The sequence below is a fragment of the Lissotriton vulgaris genome, chromosome 1_1 (assembly GCF_964263255.1).
Source record: "Lissotriton vulgaris chromosome 1_1, aLisVul1.2, whole genome shotgun sequence".
Classification (NCBI taxonomy): domain Eukaryota; kingdom Metazoa; phylum Chordata; class Amphibia; order Caudata; family Salamandridae; genus Lissotriton; species Lissotriton vulgaris.
The window spans coordinates 1,933,461,644-1,933,478,095 of NC_141685.1; positions in this window are offsets into that span (position 1 = coordinate 1,933,461,644).

Here is a 16,452-nt window from a genome sequence, read left to right on the forward strand (position 1 = left end):
AATGTAACTGGAACCCAAAAAGTATCAAACAAGAACAAAAGAATGAGAAAAAAACTAATGTCGAGGTCATCGATGCTCCTGCACCCTGCGTTTCATCAGATCAATAGACTGTTCCCTATAACACAAAAGTATATCGCAATAAATGCATACAATTTTAACATCAGCAAAATCAGGATCAATTTGTGGATGTGGACTGCTTGCTAAAAATTCTGCTCCAGTAGTTGATGTGCTTCGTGCAAAAGCAGGAGGGTTCTCCTGCAACCTCAGTGTTCCAGCTCGAGCAAAGTTATTGGTGTGCAACTTCTTAACATGTCAAACCATATTTGCTGTGCCATAGGAGGATTTTTTTGATGGATCACCCCTTGAAAGAATTGTTTCGCAAACTTTACAGGTTACTTTTGGAGCATTAACCTTTTTTTGCCCTTCTGAAAAAGTAAAAATTGCCAAATTAGAGCTTCTTTCCTCTTCTTTGGAGGTTCTTCAGGAATGAAACCTCCCTCTGAAGAACTGCTAGAGGATGAGTCCATTGCTCTTATTATGATGATCTTCAATCTATTTGAAAAAATTCTCAGAAGAAATGCTTCTTCTTAGAAAGTCAAAGTCGAATAATTATAATGGGACGGAACTTTCAACATATGCAAAAGAAAAGTTATGAACCAATCAAATCTCTCCTTTTAAAGTCACATGACTTTGCGTACGCTTATGATGCGCTTACGCAACTGTTTCGATACCAGTACGCATAATGATCTACAGCGATTTGGTAATTCTTTTTAAAAGTAATATATCATATTGGAAACTGTAAAAAAAAATATTCATAGTTATCCCAAATAATATCTTCCCTTGGTATGTACATTAAATACATAAATATATGTTTTTACCATGTAGAAACATTGCCGCCTTTCGCCTACATGACGTCACACGGAAGCTTTGATGCCACGCGTATCGTCAAACCATATTCGTACTGTATGCGCCGGTACACGCTGAGTATGATTAACAATACAAAGTATATTTCCATCACCGTCTCACTGACAAATCAGAGCTCAGGGCTCGCTAAGAAGAATGATTAGAAGTGATCACTCATTGGAGATCCGATTCTGGGCCTGCCTCTGCGCACATGATAACACCACCCCCATCTCTCTCTGTTGTTAATTGTTGGTGCACACACTCAAACTTCCACATGCGCGGTGCACACCTGCCCACACTCCCCACATGCCACCACCTAGCATGCTTGCTATCACTAAGCCTGGAAACCAATACATTAGCCAATGGGATGTCCCCCAAGACCATCATTCTTATAGATAGCGTAAACGCTACCAATGATGGTCCTGGGCTTGGTTTGCTCAGCCACCGCGGTTCCCATATAATGCGGGCACTGACGTGAGCATGCTCTCTTTTGCCTGCTTGTGCTGCGGTGACAGAGTGTCATCATCAATTCTTCTACAAACTCACAGCTAGAACGGAGGAGGACTCCTGACACTCGACGTGGTGTCACTACTGCTGCCGCCCAACCACAATAACATAGGCGCGGAGGCAGCGGCGCCAACACCCAAAACACCCCAGACCCAGCGAAACCGCAGCCTTTGAAGACACGACAAAAGACGACAGATACAAAGGTAAGAGAAGCCGTCACAACATCAGACTCCGCTATACATTGTTTATGCATGATGCTATTTTTTTCTCTGTCATATGTCTTTCCTAACCCTAAATGGTTTTAAATTGTATGCACATAGTATAAAAGTTTGTATCTCCGTCACGAGCTCCTATACACCTCTAATTTTAAAAATGATGCATCCATGAATTTCTGTGTCGTATTTCTCTACTACGCCACGTGCTTAGGCCTCTATCATCATTTTTTTTCTGCGTCACGAAGCCGTCCCAGACAGGCCCGGACTGGCCGTTTCGGACACAAGAAATCCCGGTACCCCGCAAGGGTGGGGGCCGTTTTTGGGTCCCTTCGGGCCGATTTTGTTACAGGGCCGTTTTTGCAGCATAGCTGCAAAATCTGCCGAAAACCGGCCCCGGCAAAGAGCTCGGTCGCACCACAACACCCCTCCTCCCGGGAGAGGGGGTGGAGGGGGCGGCCGAGCACTTTGCCAGGGCCGGTTTTGGTTCCCAGTCCGGCCCTGGTCCCAAGTCTCCATTCTTATTGATCTTCCTTTGTTCATCCTAATGAGAGCGCCAGTCCTAAAAGAAAAAAGTGGGAAACCGCTGTCACCGGAAGTGACGTCACAACATGAAGTGACGTCGGAACAGGTGGCTTGCTACATCGCGCTCATTAGGCCTCTTTGGGACGAGATCGGAGGTCACAGCCACTGCACACTCGCTGTCTTCTCAGATGCAATCGCCTTAGATGCGATTGTATCTAAGAAGCCAGCGCATGTGCAGTGGCTTTGACCTCCGATCTCGTCCCAGAGAGGCCAAAGAGTGATTTCCAGCTGTTTGGCAGGGGGACGGCGTCCACCCGGTAAAATAGGTGGGGGGACGCCCTCCACCCGCGTGGTACCCCGACTCGAGCCCTGATCCTAATATTTCCTTCTGTCTTACGGAGCACTCCCATGCTTCTTTTTATAAATTGAGCTTCCATGAATTCCTGTATGCTATTTTTAAAGTGTGTCACATACTTTACAATGTGTTCTTTTTATTGTATGTTCAAGATGGTGTTCTTTTCTACATCACGTGCCCCTCCTACCCCCTCAATGACTTTCTATGTACACAGTATAAAAGTTTCTTTCTGAGTCACGAAGTCCTCTAGACCTATATTTTTATAAATTCTGCGGACATAAATTTTGTTTTGTTTTTTTAACTGTCACGTACTTTAGCCTGTATTCTTAGACATTGTGCTTTCATAATACTATTAATTTTAATCCATCACGTGGCCCTCCCAGCTCTGCTTTGCTTTATTTTTATGGAATATATGCTTTCTGGTTCATCGTATTTGCTCCCTCCTAATTTTCCCATTAGTTTTAATATTTATTACTGCGTCACGTGACACTCCCAAGCCTGTATTCGCTTTCGAATACTTATAAGTCTAAACGAATGTAATTGGCAGCCACGGCTCGTGCAGCGCGTTACGCTGGGCGGTGACGTCAGCAGCCATGGCTCGTGCACGGAGTTACGCCAGGCGGTGACGTCAGACAGAGGAGGAACAGGGTGGGGAGTTGTAAAATGCGGGATATGCACGATGTCAGGTAAGTACCGAAAAAAAAATGCAGATGCAGCGCGGGTAACGAAATTCGTTTTTTTTTTTTCGGTATGTACCTGACTTCAGCGTCAGATTACTAACACAGGCATTCCAGCAATGCCAGAGGGGCTGGTGTCCAAGTTCCTGCCGTGGGCTGCTTTTTTGACCAGTCTGGGGCCCATTTGGGCGCTGTCTCTATTGTTCAAACAACTAGCGGCCCAGTGGCAGTCTGAGTCACCTTTCTATACGCAGATGGGAGCTCATTACCTCCTGTTTAGACAGGCAGACGTATCACCCCCTTTGTCTCGCTGGCCGGCCCATTAACATGTGCACATACTGAGCGGGGGTAGGGGGCCTGAGTAGAAGTGGCCTCACTTGTTTCCAGGTGCGTTTCAGCAGTGTAAACTAACTTGTGTATTCCCCCAGCGTTTTTTTTTTACAAGATTACGCCGAAGCAGTCATTTGAGGAAAGGCATTGCAAATGTGGGCTAATTTTTTTGTTTTGTGTGCCCGGGCCGATTTTCAATCCCAATCCAACCCTGCCTGACATCGTCCATATCCCGCATTTTACAATCCCCCCACCCTGCCCCTCCACTGCCTGACTTCACCGCCTGGCGTAACGCCCTGCACGAGTCATGCCTGCTGACGTCACCGCCAAGCGTAACGCCCTTCACGAGCCATGGCTGCTTCCAACATGTACAATACTTTGCAAACTACCTTTTAAATGGTTAGCATTCCATTATGATGCCCTAATATACATCTTTTTAAATTTTACAGTGTATTGAAAACTATGATGGTGTCTTCAACCTAAAAGCTTCAGCAACGTATACAGTAAACTTTATGGTAAGGATCTTTTCTGAGTTGCCTCCACTATATTAGAAAGCTGACTATGCACCGTCAGGGATGTGTAATTCCTATAGCCCGACGCACAGCACATATTCGTTGAGGTCAAGGTCAACAAGTTTTCATGTGTATTGTGTCTTTGGCTCAAGTAGATCCAACTCCCAGCATCACAAACCCTATGGATGGGTCGCCGGAAGAAGAGGAAAGGCGGTCAAGGCCCCTTCCTGTGTAGGAGGGGTTACAGCCCCCTCCAGGAGAATTTCCCGGGGCCAGTGCCATCTGCGACGGCAGATGCGGTAAGTTGTGTGGGGTTGGGGGGAGGTCTACGATACCTTCTAGATACCTCACACGAGTCTTCGAACGACCTTTAACTGGCGTTGAGTTGATAAGTGCCCCCGTCAAGACAAGGGAAATTGTAGTAGTTGCACGTGAGTACGCCTCAGTGCTGTCGCCCCTCCCAAGTGGGCGGGGTATGTCTGGTTAGGGATCTTGACACCGGTTACGACCTTGCCGTTGGCCCTTAAACGTTAGGATGTACAATTTCAATATTTCAAGTAAATGTTTTGTAGGATGTTAGATCGGCTAGGAGAACCTCTGTATTAGAGAATCTGTTAAGGTTAGCCAAACATCGCAGTGTGGTATGAAATTGTACATTAATGTTTAAATGTTTTAATTTTTTGTTTTAATAAATACGGCCGGGAGGGTCACTCCCTCCCACTTCCAAAAACTTCAAGAACTGTTTCCGGTTTCCCTCATTTGGGGATTGTGTTGAGAGGGGGTGGCGGGTATCTCAGCCATATGACTTGAAATTGTACATCCTAACGTTAAGGGCCAACGGCAAGGTCGTAACCGGTGTCAGATCCCTAAACCAGGAATACCCCCCTCACTTGTGAGGGGAGCGACCGCATTTAACGGTCGTCCGAGGACTCGTGTGAGGTGTCTAAAAGGTAGCGTAAACCCCCTCCCGAACCCCACACAACTTACCCATCTGCCGTCGCAGATGTCCTGGCCCCGGGAAATTCCCCAGGAGGGCCCGTAGCCCCTCCTATCCAGGAAGGGGCCTTGACCACCTTTCCTTTCCTTCCGGCGGCCTATCCTTAGAAGGGACCGCCTCCCCGTTGAGGGGCCAATGGCCACCTCCCCCGAGCGCTCCCATCCGTAATGGGTGACCCCCCCCCATAGGGATCTTCCAATTACTGCTCACCGATCATGACCTTACCGCCCGACCAAAATAAATACGACAATTCTACCTAAATTACTAAATTACAAAACAATCATAACTTATTACAAGCATGATTACTGATCAACACTAGTGCAGAATTACTTTATTTGAAAAACATACTAAAAATGACCATTCTTTATTGCATATACAAATTATCACGACACTCATCACAACCTGCAAGAAATAGAGTTACCACATTAAAACTTTATTCAAAACAACTAGTTGTCCTCAGGGGCTGGTGGGTGGGTCAAAATTGGCTCTTCGTTCCGTCTCGAGCTCACGTGCAGCGGGGAGGTGCAGCTTCAGAGCACAGGAACAAGAGGATGCTTTCTTGGCTTGTTGCTCCTTTTATCCGTCTTCAGGGCGGGCGTAAACCCGCCCCCGCCTGCCTCCGAGGGCGTGGCCGTCCGCGTCAGTGTCTAGGACAACCCACTCCAGGGCGGGAAAAAGGCGCGCCCCGGCTACGCCGCTTCGGGCATACCAGCCGAGACTCGCCTCCCGCCCAAGATGGCTTCCCGGGGGGATCGTGGTACTCCACCATACGTTCGGGGGGACCGAATGGTCGCCCCTTTCCATATGGCTGAGATACCCGCCACCCCCTCTCAACACAATCCCCAAGGATGGGAAACCGGAAACGGTTCTGAACTTTTGGAAGGCGGGAGGGAGTGACCCTCCCGGCCGTATTTATTAAAATATGAAACAAAATCAAAAACATTAAAATAACAGTTTCATATTATGTACAATTTCATTTCCACATTACGATGTTTGGCTAACCTTAACAGATCTCTAATACAAAGGTTCTCCTAGCCGAACTAACATCCTACAAAACATTTGACTTGAAATTGTACATCCTAACGTTAAGGGCCAACGGCAAGGTCGTAACCGGTGTCAGATCCCTAAACCAGGAATACCCCCCTCACTTGTGAGGGGAGCGACCGCACAGAGGCGTACCTCAAGTGCATCTACCAATTTCCCTTTGACTTGACGGGGGCCCCAATGAACTCGACGCCATTTAACGGTCGTCCGAGGACTCGTGTGAGGTGTCTAAAAGGTAGCGTAAACCCCCTCCCGAACCCCACACAACTTACCCATCTGCCGTCGCAGATGTCCTGGCCCCGGGAAATTCCCCAGGAGGGCCCGTAGCCCCTCCTATCCAGGAAGGGGCCTTGACCACCTTTCCTTTCCTTCCGGCGGCCTATCCTTAGAAGGGACCGCCTCCCCGTTGAGGGGCCAATGGCCACCTCCCCCGAGCGCTCCCATCCGTAATGGGTGACGCCCCCCCATAGGGATCTTCCAATTACTGCTCACCGATCATGACCTTACCGCCACAGGCCGGATAGTTGACCGGCTATCCGGACCCCCCACAACCACTCCTGCCTAAAGGTCATGTTTTAAACTCTTTAGCCAGGCTATGAGGTCTCCTATGAGTAACTCATTCCCCACCCGGGACAAATGAACCCCATCCCCCAAATACATACTGTCCCCTTTGATACAACCATGCGAAACAGAATGCAGTGTACATGGACGAAACAATCTACTCACTTTGTTATTTATTTTCTTTACTGAATGATTCAGAGCAGAAACCAAAATAGCCCCCCGCCACACTTTCCGTGGGATCATATGGGACCATGCAATTGTGCACCCTGGAACTCTTCTTGCCAACCAACTTACTGTGGAAAGCATTGCCTCAAGAAGAAGTCGTCTACCAGTGGCCACCAAATCGTTGCCCCCAAGATGGACTATGATTATAGACGGCGGTGACCTTGTCCGCCCTAACAAACCCTCGAAAAAGGATTGAAACTGGTCAATACAGAGCCCGCCCTTTCCGTAGAAGGACACCCTGTACCCGTATTCTCCAGCCACGTGAATCATGTCACCTGCTTTGAATACGTCCGCGGCACGCCTCACGTATGAGTGGCCCACGACCCACACCTCCTTTTTCGCAGCCGGTGATGTCTGACCGCTGGTCTCCAGGTGTCGGGTCGACTGCACAGTCCGCCCCGCCTCGTAAGCTTGCGCAACTGAAAACCAAACAAAAACAAGAAGCGTGAGTACATCATTACAGCTTCACAACATGTGCAACCGCACATACCTTTTATAACAGTTCGAGGACCAACGCCCCACACGTTTTACTTCTTCTACACTCAGACCCCTGGCTGTAGCCTCAGTAGCAGCCCCTATCCGAAAGGAATGGGTCCCGAACTCGCCGGGGTTCAAGCCCGCGGCCAAAATCGACATCGCAAGCACCCGCTGGAACTGAAACCTCGTCAGTGGGGTGGTGTCAGCGTGTCTCAACAAGGTCCCCCCCATGCTGCCACCCTCTGTGCTAAATATTCCTCTACGCACACCACGGGGCACATGGAAGACCCGGGGATCCTCTGAATGATTACGCAGTCCCCAATTGAACCCTGATCGGATTTGGACCTAACAAACGAGACGGTCATCGTCTCCTCCCTGACCTGGATGTGCTCCCGGCACAGTCCCCCCATCGTATCCTGCTTGTTCTTCGCCACTAATTCGCTTACGCGCATAGCCCCATGGAATGCTAGCGCAAATGCAGCTCGGAATAACACTGCTTCGTACTGGGATGAACACGTTGCCGGGAGTACGGACAATAACAGGGTCAGCCTATCCAGACCTATCGGGTGCCTCTCATCTACTCTGCGACCCTCAAGGCGTTGCCACCCACGTAGCGCTTTCTGCACAACGAAAGACGCTGTCGGGTCCTGGATCCCATGAGCCCTTGCCATAAAGGAAATGGCGGCCCGATGCCTCTGGGCCGTAGCTACTGATTTGCCTGCCTGATGTAAAGACAGCAGAAATTTTACTACAAACTCTTCCTGGCCCCAAAGCTCCCTCCTAGCAGTACCCAAAAAGGCCCAATAGGAACGGAACGCCCCTTCATATGCCTTCCTTGTCCTGGGTGCTAAACTCTCTCCCACGAGGTTTCGTAGTTCGGGGCACCGAGAGACCAGAGAGCTTCGGGAAAGGGTGCCGCCACCGGGTCCGCTGTGGGCAGAAAACCCCAGAAGGCCTGCATACGGAAACGAGAAAGCGCATCAGCCGCTTGGTTCAGTACCCCCGGCACATGCTTTGCCCGAAATAGCACATTCAATTGCATACACAATAACACAATTTCTTTGAGCAGCCTCAGAATCCATTTGCATCGTGCTGCCTGACTATTGATACACTCAACCACGGTCATGTTATCAGACCAGAACACCACAGAGTGATCCCGGAACCCCTCAGGCCAAGTTTTCAGGGCCACCAAAATAGGGAAAAGTTCAAGAAAAGCAATGTTACTCGTCAGCCCGCACTCGTGCCACCATGACGGCCATTTTTGAGCCGACCATTGTGTACCAAATATGGCACCAAAACCTATACTCCCCGCCGAGTCTGTCCAAAGCCCCAGCTCCTCGGAGGACACCGCCGGTTTGTTCCAGACGATTCGACCATTGAAATCCGCCAGAAATGCCAACCAAATGCGCATGTCCTGACGAACCTCTGCCGAGAGCCTCGTGCGATGATGACCTTCCTTCAGGCCGACCATGGCTTGTGCAATCGAGCGGGAAAAGGGGCGCGCCATTGGCATCACTTTCAGGGCAAAATTCAACTGACCCACCACCTGTTGCAATTGATGCAGTTTTACTTTCGTTGCACGAATACATGTTTCAAGGGATAACCTGAATTTTAACACTTTTTCCTTGGGTAATCTAAAACAACCTTCTTCCGAGTCGAGCTCGATCCCCAGAAACTCGAGCGAAGTCGAGGGACCCACAGTCTTACCTGGCGCCAATGGCACACCGAATTGATTCATCAAGGCACAGAATTCATGTAAAGCCTGTCCACACTCAGGATCCCCGGCTGCCCCCAAAAACAGAAAGTCATCGAGATAGTGCATAACATGCTGAAAACCTGTCTTCCTTGAGAATACCCATTGCAGAAAACAACTGAACTTTTCGAAATAGGCACAGGAAATTGAGCACCCCATTGGCATACATCTATCCATGTAATAGCGGCCCTGAAACATAAAACCAAGGAGGCGCTGATCGTCTGGGTGCACCGGGAGCAACCGGAACGCTGACTCGATGTCTGATTTTGCCATCAGCGCCCCGGGCCCCAGGCGATTCAACATGGCAACGGCCTCATCGAAGGATGCGTACCGCACCGAACACACTTCCGGGTCTATCGCGTCATTCACGGAAAGACCACGTGGGGCTGACAAGTTATGTATCAGCCGAAACTCACCCGGGTCCTTCTTGGGGACCACCCCTAGAGGGGAACAAACAAAGTTAGCAACCGGTGGCAAATCAAATGGACCGGCGACACGACCTCGAGTCACCTCCTTCCCAATCTTTACCTGAACCACCGCCGTATGCTGCAAGACCGACAGTTGATTCTTACAGTTTGCTACACCCCGAAAATCCCCCACTGGGATGCGGAAACCATATGAAAACCCATTTCGCAACACCCCAGCGGAAGCATGATCTGGGTATTCGTTGCGCCAAGGAATCATTGCCATGGTATCAATCGGAGTAGGTAAAGGTGCCCCTCGGACCATTTCAGACCTGTTTGGCGCTTCCCCTACCACCGTTATCACCCGTTTTGGCTCTGCACATGGACTCAGGATGGGATGGCTGCCCACACCCCCCACATTCATGTCTGAACTTGCATGACCCCTGGGGCCTTGTACATTTCCCTCTGTTAAAATTCCAACAAATCCCCCTTTTACCTGCATTGCCACTCGGCTTCGAGTGGTACTCGTTACCTGCCCCCGCCCGAAAGGGTGTCCCAGAGTATTGGCGGGAAGATTCACCCCCATTACTCCCTGACAATGGCACTTTTAACATTCCTGTACTCTCCATTTTTTGCCATGACACGGAGTCGTAACAATCCCAAGTCAGAACTGGGTCGTGTTCCTTAGCTTTTCTAAAAATATTGTCATAGCAGAACCACTGATTGCCCCCATACGCTACGGAATACTCCATGATACGTGATTGATAAATAGGCAACTCAGTCAGCAACTCGGGCCTGCGCTCGCCCATGATGGAGGTAAAAATGCCCCACGCTCTGCCCCAAGTACCAATGTTTTCGTCAACCTTAAAGGCGGCCATTTTTGCGCGCCAAACACTCGGATGCATGAGCTCCTTTTGGCTCTTAACATGCTCCATCTCGTAATGGTCGGTAAGCAAAGAAAAAATGTTAACATACTTATTTGCCCAAATCTTTTCCTTAATTTCCAATGGAACATGCTGAGCCACCTTCTCCCTTCGTGAAGGTACAGACCCCTCCCCCGCGATCGGCAATGGCCGCTTACCTGAACCAGAAGCTGCATTTGCCGCCGAACCTGGGCCTGTTGCATTTTCCGCCGCCGGAACCGGCGGGGTAACAGAAGATGGTGCCTTCGCAGCCTCCCTAGATTCCCGCAGTTGTCTCATTACTGCCCGGGCGTCGTCAGCCGTGGTGCCCTCGCTATCTTTTCCCAACCACGCTGCCAATTGTGCCGCTAACTCGGGAGGCATATCTTCCCCGGTCACGGGGGTGACCACCACGGGGATCGGATTCCCCTCCTTCGGCACCGGGGTTGGCTCCTCAAGTGGGGTATCGGGAACCGGGGTTTCCCCCCCAAGCGCCCCCCTTCTGGACCTCTTGCCTCTCCCACCGGGGACTACTCCCGGCAAAGGCCGTTTCGGTCCTCCCTCCCCGTTCTTAGCCGCCATCTGCTTCTTCAAATCGGCTACCTCCTTCATGAGCATGCGGAGCATCTGATCGGTACCGACCCGCTTTCCGACTTTCTTGGGCATTCTCAGACGGGATATCTGTAAGACAAAAGAAAGATTACAACGCTCAAAATTGGCTCTTCGTTCCGTCTCGAGCTCACGTGCAGCGGCGAGGTGCAGCTTCAGAGCACAGGAACAAGAGGATGCTTTCTTGGCTTGTTGCTCCTTTTATCCGTCTTCAGGGCGGGCGTAAACCCGCCCCCGCCTGCCTCCGAGGGCGTGGCCGTCCGCGTCAGTGTCTAGGACAACCCACTCCAGGGCGGGAAAAAGGCGCGCCCCGGCTACGCCGCTTCGGGCATACCAGCCGAGACTCGCCTCCCGCCCAAGATGGCTTCCCGGGGGGATCGTGGTACTCCACCATACGTTCGGGGGGACCGAATGGTCGCCCCTTTCCACATATGCTTATCAGAAATGTCTGCTGCCAAGTTAATATTTGTGTTCATATGTTAAGCACCTTCAAACTTGTACAACAGTGATGCAGTCATTATTATTAGACAGTGACTCTTCCAAATAAATGTTGTAAACTCAGACTGCACTACTGACAGTTTCTGTACTAAAAAAAGTGTACACACACTTCCAAAGTTTAGCACTATGAGGCTATGTATACTGCTCCCACAATACTCTGCGATCTGACGCAAATGATTGCAGAAGCTTAAAAGCAACTTTGATAATACTTTGCTTTCAAAATAAAATGTTCATAAAAAGAGAAAGCAGGAAAAAAATATTTTTGATAAACTACTATAAAATTTCTATTACCATTTTTTTACAGCATCAGTTAATACCGTGTTAATCCATTCTAATATTTCCCAACAATATTCATTATGGAAAATCTCTGTAACAACTTTCAATAAGATTATGGGAAACAAAATTCAACAAGCATTGGCAAACACAGTAGGTTTGAAATTGATGGCCACCTTTTTACTTTTGTCATTGTGTGACTCGTTTTGGCATTGTGTTTGTAAAACGTTATTGGCTTATAAGCTGCTGCGCCCTCACTATTATTACAAACTTTGGCAAAAGCAAAAAATATTTTTGGTTTTAAAAAGCACAAGCTTCAACAGTAGCTACTGGCACTGAACAAAACTACTTTAAGTGCTGATATGCTCCTTGTGAGACAGCACAATGCTGTGACTCACAGTGAAGCCATCCATAACAAAGACAGAGAAAGAGAGAGAGAGACAGGAGAGTGAGCAGAGTGGATGAGAGTGGAGGGATCAGAGAGAGACAGATGTAATAAATACACAAGGTCACGGTTAATGCCAGATAAAATTAGGAGCCCAATTATTCAAGAAAGTCTCAAAGGTGGACCCATGGAATATGTCCTAGCATTAAGTGCAGCTATACAGCTTTTGTGAATTCCAAAAAATGTACAGAAGTAGGACAAGAAATAGTACTCCTAGAAAATATTTGTGAACTACATTTTAACATGAGCAAATTTGCATGTGTAGATTTGCTCATGCGAAAATCTGAAAGTTTACAAATTCACTTTTCCTCTAGCAACTTTTTTCCCAACTCAGGAAGAAGGTGTATGTCTGCCATTGTCGGTAAGAAATTTCCAACATTCTTCACTATAACAAAAGATTAGAGAAGAGTTCTTAAAAACGCATAAAACATGGAAGTTAGTGGGTTTGCACAGACTCAATACACCATTCTGACCCTGGAACTATGTTTACCATGTAAATACATATAACGTTTTTATTTTAAAAAGCTATTCACCTTTAAACAATACAATATTAATTACAACGTACTTTTCACTTTCTTCTCAACAGGCTCAATATTTCGAATGCAGCAGATGACCACCTTCAACGAAGAAAACCAAATGTAAGTCAAACTTGCCTTTTACTGCCGGTATACGCGAACCACTATTAATTTTGTTGACTCTAAGAATTAAAAATACGGAACAGTGTTGCAAATATATAATTCATTCTATTGTCAGATATCTACCTTCCTGATAGTGGAATTACCACTACTTTTTAGTCAACAATAATGTGTAGATGAGTGGTGTTGCTTCTTCGCCTTCAAAGAGGAAGATTTAAATTTATATTTCAACAGATAAACAAAATAATTATTCAACTTCCAAAAGAAAATTAAGTAGGAATGTTACACGAAGTCTGCTCCAACTCTAAAAGCATTCTGCAAATCGTAACAGGTGAAAAAAGTGTGTCTCAACATTATTTTTTAAGATAATTTGGACACAAGATTAGACTGCAGGAGAGTCCAAATACTTATGCACTTTTTATGCTGAACAGTATTGCTTCTAAACACCCTTTCACTGCTTTCTTCCAAGCCTTCAAAAAAGATTTCATGAATTTACAGGCATAATCTTCCAGGTCTGTATATCTCTAATGTAAAACAATCGTACTTGTTTTCTCTTTTGTGAACTGACATATGTAAACTCATCAGTCACTCCTATGGTAAGCCTTTACAATCCAGAATCCTGAGTGTTCAGTACATAGAAACATGTAGTGTAACCTGTAAAACACTTTGAAATACTACCCTCCCACTAGTTCTAGAGGTGGATGTAGAATTCAACTGTTCTTCATAAAATTGAATTAGATGCCACTAAGTACAAACTGTTTCCGTATTATGTGAGCCCTAATGCGTCCCTTAAAGATTCAAGCGAAGTCCAAACACAAACTAACTGAAACACAGCAACCATTAGTAACTTTTGTAACTGGTGTAATTATTTTTCATAATGGACCTTCTACAACATCTGGACATTACACTGTTTATTTAAAATCACTGAAAGCTTGGATACATTCCAATGATAGGCAATTAGTTTATAAGCAACGTTTGTCTAAAGAGTTACCAAAACTTTACCTAATATTTTTAAAATCAAAATTCTAAGATCAAAATTTGGCCTTTTTAGGCTTAGTATTGTTAAAGTACATTACTCTGGTGTTGTAGAATATTTTATAAGTGAGGGTGAGCAGCTTGAACATGATCCTATTCATGGTATTAAGGTAGTGTATGTGTATCAGGTGGTGAATGATGTGCCTGCAGCAGAGAACATTGATAATCACTCAGGTGGACGTCATTTAGACTTGTTGTAACTGTTGTATACGTTTCATTGGAATACCTATATACAGTGTTTAGCCACTTTGTAGTCTGCTGCTCATGAAGGACTGTCACTGTTTTTCTTTTGTTTACAATCCAATTATAAATGTTGTGCAGCATGTGGAGGGTGTTATATCAGTACGAGGAGACAGAGTAGACTTGCTTACACATACAAACAGGTGAATTCTAGGTTGTGCACATGCTTGATAACTGTTGGTACTGTCCACAATGTACTCAGCTAGCGTAAGTCATCCGAGGCTGAGAGGGTGGGTCAGACGATGAGTACCTTCCTTTTGTGACACTTCATGTTTAGAAAGCTGCTCTTTATGTACTTCGTGACGTTGCAGCCGTTCTTATTTTTTATATTATTCATCTTCGACTCAATCAACACATTATCTACATGTACACACACACACCTGCTTTCTACCTTTCTTGCCTATGGTTAACAACCGTTTCTTACACCTCCACTGCCTAATCCGACTAACACTCTGTAATGTACTAGAAAACAAAACACCCATTTCCTTTACAAGACAGTAGGATCTTTCCGCATATGCTACCTTTCTTCCTTTTCACCTTATTCTGCATCCACTACCTGAAACACACCTACCTCCTAACTTTCTTGCAGCCTTTGCCAAGTATTATTGTAATTCAAAATGGAGTCCCTGAAATGGGCCCAGTGTTGCAGGTTTTCAGCCCTACCGCCCACAATGGTAACTTAATGCACTTACATTGCTTCCTTCGATGTTGTAGCCATTTCTTATGCTCCCACTGCAAAAGTCGATGCCCTATCCATATAATGACTTGGAAATCCAAAGATCCACTTCCCAGACAATGCAGTGGATAGTTTGCGCATCTGCAGGCCTTTCTAATTTTTCACCTATTTTATCTTCCACTCAATCAACACATCATCTACACATAACACACACCAACTTACTACCTTTATTGACTGCAGTTATCAATTATTGTTCAATTTCATATTCTGATTCAAAGTCAAGATACTTTATCAAACTGTTTGCATGTAAATACTGCACTGCCAGAAGTCAGTGGGAAATCTGTGCACTTGTTGCCTTTCTTTGCAGCAGTTATCAACTATTGTTCAATTTCATATTCCTACTAAAAGTGAAAGCCCTTTATGGAGCATTTTTGTTGTAGCTACGACCCCAACCGAAGGCAATGGGAAATTTGCATACTTGCTACCTTTTTTGGCTGACGATATCAATTATTGTTACATTTGATATTCTGATTCAAAATCATGACCCTTTATCAAGCCTTTTTGTAGTACCTACCCCCCCAGCTGAAGTTTAATACTGCAAAAGTTTACCAAACAACTCTTTTAAAGGGTGAGCCATCCAAAAAATACTTCTTTAGCACACCAAATATAGTGCAATACGTGAAGAACTCGCACCTTAACAACTTTGCTTGAGCTGCAACACAAACATTGAAGAGCAACTCACTTCCTGCTACACCAAGCACATCAACTGCTGCAACAGCATCATCAGCAAACAGTCCATACTCACATATAAATCTTGATTTTGTTCAACCTATATTTCTATGCATTTATTGCGATAGATTGTTTCACAGAACAGAAAGGTTTATCAACCTCATCAAAAACAAACAGAAGCATCGCTATCCTCAACATTACTCATTAGACATTTATCAAGCTTTTTTCTTTAAGAACTACCCCGTCCAAAGGCAGTAGCAAATTTGCACACTTGCTGCCTTTCTTCCCTGAAGTTGTCAATTAATATTCATTTTCATATTCTGATTCAAAGTCAAGGCCCTTTATCAAGCCTTTTTTATGTACATACTACCCCGGCACAAGACAATGGGAAATTTGAACACTTACAACCTTCCTTGGCTGCACTTATCAATTATTCTTGAATTTCATATTCTAATTCAAACTCATGACCCTTTATCATGGCCCTGTTTCTTTGCAATTTGTAGTGACCATTCATAAATCTAAAGGTTTCAGTATAGATTGTGCTTTAGTGAATATTCGAAGTACAGTATTTAAGGAAGATATGGCATATGTGGCTTTGTCTCGAATCTGAATTTATCTGCATTCTACTTGATTGATTTTCATAAGACAAAGGTTTGTAAAGATGCAAATTGTATGAAAGAATATAATAGGTGAAGAAGAGAATATGCACCCAATTTAGGTCAATATCCAGTAGTTGTGTATCCTCACCTTCTGTTAACTGTTACAAAACAGCATTCATCGATCTTTCTGTCAACTACCTTCAATCTACACTGCACACACAAGGGTTCACAACTTCAACTCAGCTATAGAACTAATATTATCTTCAACATCTGTCCTTTTTTATGTATATTGTTCATGTTTTTTTTATTTTGCCCTGGAGCGCTCCCGG